The 14890-nt window shown below is 33.6% G+C and overlaps 1 long non-coding RNA gene across 1 annotated transcript in view; it reads left to right on the top strand.

Moving 5' to 3' along the window:
* LOC144322307 (uncharacterized) overlaps positions 1–4175 on the top strand; it is a 551832-nt gene extending 547657 nt beyond the window's left edge. Inside the window, exon 8 of the long non-coding RNA XR_013387914.1 lies at positions 3270–4175. This is a non-coding gene — a long non-coding RNA (uncharacterized LOC144322307). The remainder of the gene's footprint in view (positions 1–3269) is intronic.
* The last annotated feature ends 10715 nt before the right edge of the window (positions 4176–14890 follow it).

Genomic DNA, 14890 nt, shown 5'->3' with positions numbered 1-14890 from the left:
ACCTAATAACTAACCTGCTGTAAATTCAGTCTCTATCAGGAATGTGACCTTTAAACCAAGCTGGTATTACCTGGTCAGCACTAGTGGGGTAATATGCCTGATAGACACTTGCATTCCACCAGAGAAGGGTGACCTTGCCTGGAAAAGTCTACTCTTAGCTAGAAACTTCCTTTTTCTACCTCCTCATGCCTTCCATTTTGTACAGCTCTCTGGAACTCACTTCTACTGCTAAATTGGGATGCTGCCCAATCAGGAATAATTAATAATCAGGAATAATAGACAAGTAGTTCTCTAAATTTAGACAGCTGCATTTTATTTTGTAACATTTGTAACACCCATGATTTAAGTGACTAAACAAAATTACTTTAAAATACATAACAATAATATAGTTCAAAAATCAACACATCCAAAATATGGCATTTCAGGGGGCTTATATCCTCAAATAGGTAGTTGAAGGTGGAGAACAAGTCAACAGGGATGGCAATAATAAATTTTGGAAAAAGAAGAAAAAAATAAACTTTTCTTTCTCAAGGTCTGAAATAATTGAGAAATGGAGTTAGGTATGTAAAAATCATATTTTGCTTTATTGCTAATAATGACAAAATTAGGTTATGTCTTCAGATATGTCAAAAGGGAGATGAGGAGTCAGGGAGAGGTGAAGAATCTTACTACAGTGGCCTTCCCTCTATTGTGAGTAAATTAACTGTAAGTTATAAGCAACTTATATTGCAGAGTGCTCTCTTTGATTAAAAATGAACTCAAAGCTTTATCTCACTTTATCATCAAAATAACTCTTAAATACACCTAAATCAATGGTCACTATCAAAATAATACCATTACATTGGGGTGCCTGAGTGGCTCAGTGGGTTAAGTGTCCAACTTCTGATTTTAGCTCAGGTCATGATCTCAGGATTAGGAGATTGAACCTCACATCAGGTTCTGTGCTGGGCATGGAGTCTGCTTCGAATCTCTCTCTCCCTCTCCTTCTGTTCCTCCTCTACCCTCTTTGTTTCTCCCTCTCTAAAAGAAAAAAAAAAGAAATAATACCATAATAATAATAATAATAATAACAATAATAATAATAATAAATGGTATTCTCTAAAAATGACAGAAGAGGAAACCAAAGGATAGACTTTGGGAATAGAGCTCATAAAAGTTTGTAGAGCTCACTAGTAGAAGCACGGACACACTTTGGAAACTGGCATAAAGCAGGGATGCATATATGTTCTGGCACAGCAACAAAATAGCTGTGTGATATTTAGTTGTTTCCATCACATCTCTGAACCTTTACCCCTGTTTCCTATCTTTCAGTCAACTACAACTATATCTGTTTCTAGGTTATTGGGGCAAGGTGTAGTTAAACTGAATTAGATAATATTTGAAATAATATTTGACATGTGGTCAACTTTTAACAAGTGGTAGTTCCTGTTCTTTCTTCCTACCCCCCAATTCTTTGTTCCCAATCCTGGGCTTTTCTGTTATTCTACAGTATCTTTCTGTATCAAAGTATTCCTAACTTGGAATAGATTAGGCAAGTAATATGTAATATATCCATTCAAAAAGAAATGTAAACATTGGCACAGGCAAAGAATCTGGATTCCTAATTAAACACTAGCAGGCATGGTATGGTACATCATAGCTTCATAGGAATGTTTACTAGTTCTGCCTGCAGCACTTGATGGTTCAATTGCCTATCATTGTGACAATCACTGCGCTTCTGCCTATGATATGATATGTAAATATATTTCAACATCAGACCTTTATGAGACCTTATGCAAGAAATAGGAAGATATTTTATTATTTAATTAAAAATTTCCAACTTCTACAAGAGTTTTTTCCTTACTTGAGGGCAATAATGTATTGGCCTGGAAATAAACAATAGGATGTCAGAACTTCTGTGCTACCTTGAAAAAGCATGATGGCACTAAATTATTTAGGCAGCCATTGCCTATTGGCATTATTATACTCTTGGGACAGTAATTTTTAATAAATATTTTACAAGAGTTAAATCATATTTCTACTTTTATACTCTATGAATTTCAAGAGTGATCATAATTTCACTATTTGAGTCCCCATAAATTTTATTCATAGAAACAAAATAAATAAGCGAGTATCTCAACATTCACTCATTATTATAATACTCAATGCTTCAATAATTTATCTAAAGAAAGAATAAAAAAAGATACTTCCATGGGCATAGTATGTGTATATAACTTATGGGAAAATGGTTAAAAGCAAGGTAATTGAGCTTTACTCAATTTAGTCATAGGTTCATCAATTCAATCATTCAGCATTTATAGTATGTTAAGTATCCACACTGTTCTAAGCATAGAACTATATCCTGGCTTATTTATTTAAGGTGCTTTACCATGTTATTGGAAATGGACAATTCTTACTTAATTATTAACTTCAGGAAACTAAGTATCATGTACACAATCAGTTTCTATACTGAGTAAAAATAAACATTTCTTGTTGCCAGTTTATAAAGGTGTGATGAAAATTCAAGTGCTAATCTGTGAGCTCCTTTTTTTTCCCTACAACTAAGCAACTATCATGATCTCATGCAGTAGAATAAAAATTTTAAAGATTATCATCTTTATTGTTTTCATCCTAGTAATTTCTCAATGTTGACCTAAATCAGCAGGCTTTATTCACAAAATTCTCACTGACTCAATGCCATTTATACAGTATCTCAGCATGTTACCAATGTCTATTGACTTTTCTTACTTAGAACTCATCTTAACAATTTGCAATTTACTTTAAAAATGGTATTGTTGCCTCCTAGAATACTATGCTTGATTACTTTTCCTCAATCCTTTTAGAAAATTAGTCTCATTCTGATACTTCACTCTTCCTTTGAGTTTTAAATAGGAGATCATTAGCTCTAAGATTGTGTACTCGATGTTTTAGCTTTGTCCTAAACTCTTAAGCACCTCAGAGAAGCCTTTGCAGATATTTATTGATCTGCATACCCTGTCATGTACTACTTGGGAAAATACAAGAAATACTGCTGAACATTGATGGTCCCCTACAGAAGCTAACAATCTGAAAATATTTAAGTTTCCATAAAAATTGATGGAGTAAGATAGAGATCAGGGATATAAGATCAATGATAACCTCATCATCATATAGGATTAAAATTGTTAGATTTCCCCAATTTATTAGTGTCTAAAGTTATACACACTAATATTTTTTTCAGATTCTGGACTATACATAATGCCAATTATATTTCATTTGCCAGCTTATAGTGGGGTCTTTTTGTATTCTAGGATCCACTTGAATCTGGATGTGGTATCTTGGACGACACAGAATGAAATGCAAGATAATAAGAAGGATACGAAATGGATCGTAAAGCTTCTGCTCAGAAGACTTTATGTCACCTCTTCTACTTCACTCATCAAACCAAGCCATGTGTCTGAGCTTTATGGCAACAGGACAGAGACCCAGTACTAGTAACATGATATGGAATAGAGATGTATAATCCTATTATAGGTGGGACAACAAATAATTGGAAATAAATTAAAATCTTGGGTTACAAATTGTTATTTTCCTCTCTTTAAATCACAGAATATGTTTATTCCTCCTCTAGGAAGATTTTTTTAAAAACCAACTCAAAGTCTAGGACTTTGTAATAATTTCTACATCTGGCTCATTACAGCTCCTCTTGATCTGGGATTTATGAAATAAGATGTCGGATTATTTGTCTCTCCTCTCCAACAAAAGTACATAGTCATAGGAAAAGAACAAAATAATTGCAATAAATACTTCCATTTGAAAGAGGGAAAATAGAAGGTATATATACAATACATAGTCACTAGCTCATAATTTAAAATCTTGTCAGTAATGTTCCCAGTTTATGTCCTAGTAATGCTCCCTGCGCCTACTTGTTCTTCAGTCTATCAATCTCCATGTTCCTGGCTCGGCCTCTTACATGATCTTTTCTTTGTAGTATCTTTGTTAGAATCAACACATATGGAGGGAGCTGCTTCTTGCCTATAGAAATGGGAGTCTGGGGCACCTGAATGGCTCAGTTGGATAAGCACCTGCCTTTGACTCACAGCATGATCTCAAGGTCCTGGGATCAAGTCCTGCAGTCCTGCAGATTGGGCTCTCTGCTCAGCATGGAGTCTGCTTCCCCCTCCACCCCTGCCTCCTGTTTGTGCTCTCTTGTGCTTTCTGTCAAATAAATAAATAAAATCTTTAAAAAATATATAGAAATGTGAGTCTGAGTAAAATGTATTTGTTTTGAACAGTCATAATCATGTTTAATCCCAGTGAACTTTTTGAATATGACAAGTTTGCAAAAAAAACTTAGCTTTTTATCTATTTGATCCCAGTACATTTTATGTGATAGTGGTAAACCCACCATTCTTTTTGATATATGCCTCTTTCTTCAGGTTTCAATGGCAAATTCATGCCCTTAATCTTGTTTTCTTGAGCCATCTAGTCCACTGAAAGTTTAAATGAGCACATCTTAACCAATTAAACAACTTTAAAAAATTTTTTGAAGACCATGCTCCTGAGTAGGACCTAAGATTGACTCTAATTAGCTTTCTGTCGTATCTATTCTCATTATCTCATCTTGGATTATGAGTTTTCTGGCTTCCTAGTCATTAGTATTTGGCAGGGAAAGAACACGGCATAGACTTTGATCAGAGATTCTCTAGATACTAAGGTTCCCTCTTTCCCTGTATAATTCTCTGCTTTGCCAGAACAGGAAAGTTTCATCTTGTTTTACAGGTTTGAAGTAGCAAAGAATACTGATTCTGAATAATCACACATTCTTCTAAATCTACTATTTTATGCCTAAAACAGAAGTTTAAAAACAAATATTGCATTTTTGTGTTCTTCTCTATTATCCTCCTCTCAAGACAAATATGGTGAATTTCCTACTTGCCTGAATTGTGAGAGGAAGAGAAAATGGGCATAGGAAGCTAAGGAAAAACACAGTGATTGCTTTTCTAAATATTATCCTTCTGCAGATAATGTTTTTAAATTTTCTTTCTTTCCTGTGTTCCTGTCACCATTTTCTTTTGCCAGAGAGCTGAATCAGAAACTATTTAGATAAAGTTAGGTATAGCATAACTATGACATTTTACTACATTCTCTACAAAGAAGTTTTTCTATGAACAATCTCAGTATTTAGTTTGTTTCAGAGAAAAGCAACAGGCTATATACGTAAACTAAATTTTAGCTTTTTATCCATTTAGATGTTCTTGTAAGATCCTGGCTTGGATAAATTAGTAAGACTAACTGCATTGAAAGATATAAGTAATAAGTATCTATACTCTTATATTGAACTTTTTACTGTTTTGTTTATCCTTTATATAATTTAGTTAATTTGGATTAAACTTTTTTTAAAAAGTGAGGAAAACATCCACTTATATTTGAACAGGAGAATGAATACACACACACACACATGCACGCACACACATATTAGCTTATTAGATTTTTAGGGAGATAAGATTTTTCACTAGTTCATAATGTAGGCAAATGTTGTGCAATGCTTTATATTTCTTTCTTTTGTTCAGTATATATTTATTAGGCAGCAGCTAGAGAAATATGAGGAAAACAGGGCTAAAATGAGCTTATAACAAAGGGATAAGTACATTGAAAGGACAAAGAAAGGTCTTACAAGAAGTATTACACGTGAGTCAATCTGAGTCCAATTTGGAATGGAAAACAATACAGTAATATGAAAGTTTAATATAAAGAATTATTAACTATAACAGAGGATCAAAGAAGCTATATAGCATATGGAACAAGCTGTAAAAGATTAATGAACTGATATAGAAATGTGAATAAGTCATTGATTAGGGTATGAAAAAGCACACAGATGAAATAAAAAAGATTAAGAAGCATAGACAATAGAATTAGAAGATGGAAATTAAGTTAAATTAGAATTACAGAAGGAAATATTAGGGATTAGTGGCAAGGAAATATGGGAAAAATAATTGAGGAGAAGTTAGCTAGTCAAAAGGAGGATAGAATTGGCTTTGAGGTGTGTTATAGACTGAATGTTTAAGTCTCCTTCTAAACATATATGGATGCCCTAACCCCCATTGTGATAATATTTGAAGGTGTGATCTTTGGGAGGTACTTAGGGTTAGATTAGGTCATATGGGTAGGGTTATCACAATGAGATTAGTGCTCTTATGAAAAAAGGAAGATATTTCTCTCTCTCTCTCTCTCTCTCTCTCTGTGTCTCTCTCCATGTGAACTCACTGAAGAAAGGCCATATGCAGATGCAGGGAGAACCTGGCCCCTCTGGTACTCACACAGTGCCTTCACTGGTACTGGATTGGCTGGTACCTTGATCTTAGATTTCCTGGTCTATAGAACTGGGAGAAAAATTTCTATTGCTTAAGCTACCCAGTCTATGCTCTTTTTGTTAGAGCTGCGTGAGCAGGCTAAGGGCAGAAGAAACAAAACATTCCAGGAAAATGAAGTTACATGCAAAACTCCAGCAAGTATAGTGACTAAAAAGTCAGTCTTTGCTATACTGTAGAGTTTAAGTTCAGGGAAAAAATGAATCTGGAATTCTATGCAGAGGCCAGATCATGAAGTGCCTTGTTATCTGTGCTTAACAATGAATTATACCCAAAAGTCAAGAAAAGCCTTTAAAGTATTTTTAGACATAGACTTTAGGCAATCCTGAATTGAAGCTTTCAAGTGAATCTACAGTACAAACTGATTATCTCTGGTTTAAAGAGTTAGTTGCTGGATGTCAGCAAGATGGCAACTAAGAAGGACCAGGCCCTCCTTCCTCCATGGAGATACTGAATTAAGAACCATAACAGTTGAGGAGACTGTGGTGCACTGATCCCAGCCTGTGATTGGGTTATACACTCCTATCCTCCCTTTCTGCAATGCAGCTATACTATCCTTTTAAATAACTGTTTTTTTTTTATCTTTTTATTTTTAATTCTAAGATTGTAGTTTTTATTTAAAACAGCAACCCTCTTCAGAGCTTTTGACTTCCATGCTGAAGAATTTTGATTACTTTTTAGTAGATCAAATCTAAATTCTTGGGCAAAATATTAGGGCTTTCATAATAAACCATGGATAACATTTTTAGTTTCATCACCATAGATTCCCAAACATCTTAGACCTTTTGATCCAGAACAATATATGAAATTTCATGTTACCATTCATTTGTAGTGTTCTTATCTAGTGTAGCGTCTGAAGTCAGACTGTCTGAATTCTAGTCCCACTCTTTCACTCATCAGTTGTGTGACCTTGCCTTGTTATTCATCTGTCTAGATCTCAGTTTTTCCACATACAAAAAACATATTTTGGGTGCTCAGTAAATGTTAGCTAGTATTTTGCTTAGATTGGCTTTCTCATTTCCTACTTGATTTCAAAAATTCATTTTCCCTATAAAATCCTCATGGATTTCCCCCAGGAGAAAAAAAAGGCATCACTTTTTCCTCTGTGTTTCAAAAGCACTTTCTATATAGCTTTGTTAAAGAGCCTTCACTATCTATTAGCTACCCATTTTTCTATTACCCTATCTACCTATTTTCTTTCATTAGTGTATAGGTCTGTCCAAGTAGATGGAGACAAACTTGAAGTAGGAACTACACAGTATTCTTTTTTGCACTGCTTAATGAATGTTTGTTAAGTAAATAAATGCATAAAATATAAAGGGACTCGATTTTCAAGAAGATCATGTGAAGTAAATGATTATATATAATTAGTGAATTTTATAACACTTTTGTCCCAGAAACATGAATGCATACCATTAACAAAAGAATAAGTAATATTTAAGAGCACTTTAGTTTTTAATGTTTTATTTCATAATCCCCTCAGAAAAATGCAGACTATGAGCCTCACTGATAAAGTGTGAACATTACCAAAGCAAAGGATGGAGGCAGATTAAGAATTCTTAATGCTAGATCATAAAGATGCAATACAATTAGATTTGGTCTCTTCCCAGTTTAATTTAGTTTATCCCCTTAGGAGAGATCCATTCACCATATTTAATTTAGCTGTAACTCAGTGTAGTAAATTTTTTTTTTTTTAAAAAAGAAATCTTAATGAGTTGAAGACATGCACCAAAAGTTTCTGATTTCTCTATAAAAATTTTTTTATTGTATTAATAATACTTAAGAAGTAAGTTTAACTTTGTAAAGTAATTCTGCTTAAGAATATCATTAAAAACACCTCAAAGTTTACATGCCAACAGACAAAAATTTAGATAGATTTTAGAACTCTGTTAGAAATTTAATTTTTTTTCCCCTCATCTGAATAAAAGAACAAAAGTGTAATGATTGAAAAAAAGAAGGGAAGGACAGTAGGGAGCAACAGAGGGAGGGAGGGAGGGAAGAAAGGGAAAGAATCCCTTTCTTTGATTTGATATGCTAAATCAAAGTAAACCGTGGGAGGTCATTATTATTCAACCCAAGTCACAGTCTTTTTTTCTTGAAATGCTCAAATTTTATATCTATATTATGAGAATCACCACAATTTTACAGTTTACATTTAGCATCCAACTTCAGCACACACCCAAAAAACAAAACAAAACAAAACAAAATAAAAAAACAAACAAAAAAAGTGTTCACCTAATTTCTGTTTGGGCATCTAGTGATGCAATCTTTTAAAAATAATTCTGATTTGGGCCACATTGCTTAAAAAAAGAATTCTGACTTGGGTCACATTCCTTATCTTACTGTCAATGGTGCATCAGTCATGGATTGAAACCTGCTCCTAGAAATGGGAGCTTGGATACATCCCTTAGTAGGAGTTGTGCTCATAGCCCTGGGATAGCTTGTAACACCTTTCAGTGCTGGTCAGCAGTCTCAATCTTCATTCTACTATAGAAATTCAACAGTCTTGGAAAGTTCAAAAGTAATTTCATGACCACAAAACTTCATCAATGCCAAAGAATTTATGATATCAAAACTGATATTGAAGATGATTCTAACTTAAAGGGATCCTACCAAAGATTGATAGGGTATATTTCAATATTCATTCTCTTTTCCTGGCTCCCACCTGACTTTCATAAAAAGTTAAGAGACCATTTTTCTATACTCCAATGGTATCTCTGCTGGGGATCTCCCATGATATCATGCTGGTATATTTTCCCTTTAGCATAATTATCACTGGTGCATTTTTTTTTGTAAGAGGAGGGTTGGCTACAATTCAGAAAATGGCAGAACATAATTCTCCTCCAGATTCATCATGACATTGTGTGTAGTATTCAAAGCAGCAAAAACTTTATTTTGAGAAGAAATTAAAAAGATATAACCATAACTGTAAAACTCTAGGGAGAAGATAGTTTGGAGGGAAAAAATATAATTTAAAGTCACTTTTCTGGTCTCATATGTATAAAGTAAAATGTGAACACCGATATTGACTTTGACAGTCAAAATCCAGGAATGAGAGTTTTTAGAGCTTATTTTGAAAATCAAAACAAAGCAAAAATAAAACATTTAACCACTTGGATTCCAATCACAGTTCAGCAAAAAAGAAAAGAAAGGAGAGTATGACAGAGAGAAAAATGTGTTTATAAAGATGTTAGTACTGAAGCACAGTTCTGGCAAATACAAGAAAAATGGTGAAATGATAACTTCAATTGGATGATCAATGGAATCTAAACCAGAGGAAAGACTTTTTAGATTCAATTTCTTAGCATTGTGCATAACACTTTAAAAAGATCTTCTGCCATATGCAAAGGTGAATGTGAATGGTTTTATCTTTGACAAAGTAATTCCAAGAGAAACCAGATTGTTAACTGCTTACCATACCCCAACGCAGAGTAGAAGCCTCAACAGCATGAGGAAATCATATTTAAATACAATCAGTCTGATGGGGATTGTAATTATCTCTTGCAGACAATTTAAAAACTGGGTTGTATGAGGAAAAATGCACAGATTTTGGAGGGCAGACATGGTGAAGTTTAAATTTTGTTTCTGCTACTAATCATATAACTTTCAGAAAGAATGCTTGATTTCAAAATGATTATTATAGGCTAGGGCATTAAAATGGCGTTTTTGATACTTTTGATAACATTAAAAATAATCAGTGATCCTAGCCATCTAATCACCTTCTTCCACAGATGTTTTTGATGTACATTAGTTGTCTTTTTTTTCTCCTGTGGGAGCATAAATAAACGGCCAGCATTATAGCTACGTATGCATTGGAACAACTGGAAATAAAAAGTGAAAAAGTCATCATTGACATCTATATATTGTTTGGTTTCTATAAAAAAATGATCTGTAACTCATATAATTTTCTTAACCCCTCTGTTTTCCTCTTAGTCACTGAAATTGTTTTTTTCAGCTAAAACTAATATATTAAGCTTTAAGGTTCCATATTAGACTCTATGACTGAAGAATCGCTATTATTTATTCATCATTATTTCAAATTCTTGAATCCTAAAATCGAAACAGAAGTAATTATAAGAATAATCACTTCTGTGGGTGATGAGATTCCAAATCATTATGAGACCAGAGTTTAAAATTCATGTAGAGGACAAAGATGGAGTACATAACAGAATTAAGAAAAAAAAAAAAAAAAAAAGAAAAGAAAAAAACCAAATGATTAGTTTCTTTTTTTAAAAGATTTTATTAATTTTAGAAAGAGAGAACAAGGGGATCCCTGGGTGGCGCAGCGGTTTGGCGCCTGCCTTTGGCCCAGGGCGCGATCCTGGAGACCTGGGATCGAATCCCACGTCGGGCTCCCGGTGCATGGAGCCTGCTTCTCCCTCTGTCTGTGTCTCTGCCTCTCTCTCTCTCTCTCTCTCTCTCTCTCTCTCTCTCTCTGTGACTATCATAAATAAATAAAAATAAAAAAAAAAAAGAAAGAAAGAGAGAACAAGAGCAGGGGAGAGGCAGAGGGCGAGGGGGAAAGAATCTGAGCAGACTCCCCACTGAGTGCAGAGCCAGATGCAAAGCTCAATCCAATGATTGTGATATTGCAACCATGAGATCGTGACCTGAGCTAAAACCACTTAACTCAGTGAGCCACCCAGATGTCCAAGAATGACCAAGTTCTTAAGTAAGCTGAGTGAGTATAGTAGGAGCTTGGAATAGGGGAAGTAGTTGAAAGTACGGAATTTCAGTTTTAAAGAATACGGACTCTATAAAAAGGGGTTAGCACCATATGAGTTACATGGATTGGATATGATACTTCTTCAGCCTAAAATCCTCTTGATACCTAATTATAAAGACAAAATAGCATAACCTATGCAAAGCAACTAACATAGAGCTTTGCACATTGTTGGTACTTAATATGTGCTACCTTATTATTTTATTATCTTTGTGGAAATAGAATAAGAGAAATTTTGACTTGAAAAATATGACTTAAATTGGTCATTGAAAACTTGAGAGGATCTTAAAAAGTAACCCGAGTATGATAGCTAAAGGAGAGGTATTCTCCAAATGGAAGGAAGAGAACAAACAAAGGCATGGAGGAAGGCATTCATGTATGTACTTCCTCAAGAGATAACAAAGAAAACTGCCCAAATAGAGCAAGAGATTCTTGGGGAGAACACAAATTTGATAATAAATTTGGATGTCAAATAGGCTACCTAATTACAATCATGTAAAATAACTTCCTCAAAATTATCTAAGTCTTTTGTCAAGCACAATTCTAGTCATAGAATTGCTAATCCTAGAGAAAGTTCCTGCAATAAATTTCACTTTTAATATTATCTGACATGATAAGATAGTTATGTTGTAATAACAAGTTATCTGCCCAATCTCAATGGCTGAGTACAACAAAAGTTTATTCACACTAATAGTATATGTGTAATGTGTATTAGTAAAGATCTCTGAATGTCATGGCCACTCAGAAACAATGATGAAGACACAGTCCCCACACACACTTCCATTAATGCTAAGGCAGAGAAAGGGGTCTTGCAGGCCTCATGCTAACACAGAAAATTATAGCCTGAAGCTGAAACATGCTATTCTGTTACAGCTGATCAGCTAACACAAGCTGCATGGCTGCCTGACTCAAAGGGAGTGGGAAAGTACAATTCTACTCAGAAGGAGACAGAATATTTTTTAATTAGCTTTCAGTACTCCATAATCTTAAATTATCATTTTAATTCAATGCTGCCTGTTACACTAAAAGCAAATTTATAATCTAAATTTATCTTATCATCTGGGAAAATAGTTGCTATCTATTTATATTGTATGTTATATACATCCTTTTCAAATTAATACCTTAGTGATTACTGTGGGGATTACAATTAACTTCTCAATTTATAAATATCTAGTTCAGATAAATATCACCATAATTAGAAGAGAATATGAAATTTTTCCTTTTCCATAACTCCCTTCCTTCATCAAACCTTTGTGCTACTATTGTATAAATTGCACCTTTGTGCATAATAACCCCATCAACAGAATTTTATAATTATCACTTTATGCAATTGAGTTTTTAAAAAAAAATCATCTAAGAAAGAATTACAGATAAAAAAATACATACATCCTATCTTTTATATCAAGCTATGTTGTTACCTTTACTAGCATTATTTCTTTGTGTAGAATCAAATTAGTTGTCTAGTGACATTTCATGTTAGCCTGAAAGGCTCCTTTCAGGATTTGATGCAGAGCAGGTCTGCTAGAAAAAAATTTGCTTAGTTTTTGTTTGAGTATGTCTTAATTTCTCCTTCATTTTTTGAAAGATGTTTTTGCTGGATATAAAATTCTTGAATGACATTTTTTTTTCTTCCAAGACTGAATATGTAGTCCCACTGCCTCCTGGCCTCATAATTTCTGATTATGAGCAACTCTTTATCAGCTGTATGTGTTGAGGCACCTCTCTTGGTGCTTTGAAGATTCTATTGTCTTTCCACAGTTAGATTTTGAGGTCCCTCGGTATAAATTTCTAAGCTTTCTTTCCTAGAGTTTGTGAGCTTTTTTCAGTGTAGATTGATATTATTCATATTACCTCAAATATTCTTTTTGCCTTCCTTTTCCACTCTTACTTTCTCTTCCTCTGCCTCTCTCCATTGTGAGTACGTCTGTTTGTTTTATGGTGTCCCAGGTCTCTGAGGTCCTATTCATTTCTCTTCATTCTTTCTTCTTTCTGCTTTGATAGATTGTATACTATCTTTCTTCTTTCTGCTTTGATAGATTGTATACTATCAATTGACCTATCTTCAAGTTCTCTGATTCTTTCTTCTGCCAACTATAATTTGCTATGGGGCTTTCTAATGAATTTCCAATTTCAGTTATTTTATTTTCAACTGCATAATTTCTATTTGCTTCCAATTTTTAAAATTATAATTCCAAAAAATATGATTTCAATCTCTTCATTGATATTCTCTACTTAGTGAGACATCATTCTCATGTTTTTCTTTATTTCTTTAAATATTATCTTCATCAGTTCTTTGAACATATTTATAATAGTTGAATTAAGGTCTTTATCTGTTAGTAAATCTAATGCCGGAGATCTCTCAGGGACAGTTTTTATGGACTGCTTTTCTACTTGTACATAGGCCATACTTTCCTGCTTCTTTGCATATCTCATAATTTTTATTGAAAATAGAATATTTAAAATAAAATGTATGTTCAATGTCAAATTCTCAGTACATGTGAAAAGTGAGTTTTCATTTTTGTGAGTGAAAAGCCCATGATTGATGCTTAATATTTCTTGCAAGAATCAATGCATGAATGAATATTTTCTGAGTGACTTTTGACTTTCTTTTAACTCCTTCTGTCTTTTGTACATTCTTTTATTCCATAGTTCTGAACCTGACACCATCATTTCTTATGAACCATGCCAAAGCTGAAATAAAGAGTTATTTGAGAGGGGAAACATTACTGGGCCAGAAGTCACATACCGCAGTTCTAGCCCCAATTCTGTCTCATGATCCTGGAAAGCCACTTTAAGGTCTCTGAGTATGTTTTCGTCACTTATGTAAAATACATTGGCAAACAATTCCTAGGTTACAGAATTGCAGAAAGTAAGTCTAAGTAAGTTTATGTTTAAGCACTTTCTGAAATACAAAATGGATACAAATGAAGTATGCTCCTAAGCCCAGTACTACTAGTTTTTCAGTTTAGGATGAAAAATTGATGATTCACAGCAAGCAGTTACTGTTAGGATACCTACTCATTTTGCAAACAGGTAACCAGAACATTTTCACATTGTACCATTGGCAAATTAAATTCTATACAGATAATACTGATATTCATGAAGAATTTAGGCTTGCTGAATTGTGCTGTTATATAAAATAAAATTGCATTAATAAAATTATTTCTATGCTTTAATCTTCAAAGCAGCTCCTAGGAGAAATTCTTTGTACTGTACAATTGGAAGAAAATTGGACTGTGATAGCTCATCACAATTACTAAGAAAGGCCATATGTAATAAAATAAAAATGCTTTCAGTGTGCAATCTAAGGGAGGTAACTTTCTTTAAAAATATAACTCACATTAGGTGAAATTTATTAAGATTATGCTGATAACACTAAGTATTTCCAAAATTTGTCCTTATTGGTATAGATTTTTAAAATGATTCTACCAATTATGAGATTAATTCAGATTGACTAATCAAATTTTTTTTTGTGTGGTTATGTTTTAAAATCATAATTCCCTTTGAGGGCTTTTGGCAATCAGTCCTCACATGGGTCTTTCTGCTGTTAGACTCTTTTTTTGTTGTTGTTGTTGTTAGACTCTTCTTAAAATTGGATTCTCAACCACTTCTTCTACTGTTAGCTCCATTTTTAAGCTAATTTAGGGAAAACATAATTCATTGTGCATCTGGTACTCACAGAGTATCCATTTGTAAGGGGCTCACGGTTGAAAAGGAAAAACTGAACAAGATAGAGACTCCATCCTCTCACTATGTTATTGCTAATAAACATATAAGAAATTATTTGGGGGGGCTTTAAGAGGAATTATCATATTATCATGGAGATCGGCTTAAAATA

The sequence above is a fragment of the Canis aureus genome, chromosome 10 (genome assembly GCF_053574225.1).
Source record: "Canis aureus isolate CA01 chromosome 10, VMU_Caureus_v.1.0, whole genome shotgun sequence".
NCBI lineage: Eukaryota > Metazoa > Chordata > Mammalia > Carnivora > Canidae > Canis > Canis aureus.
Note: the sequence above shows the minus strand (reverse complement) of the source record. Positions and strands in the feature narration are given on the sequence as shown.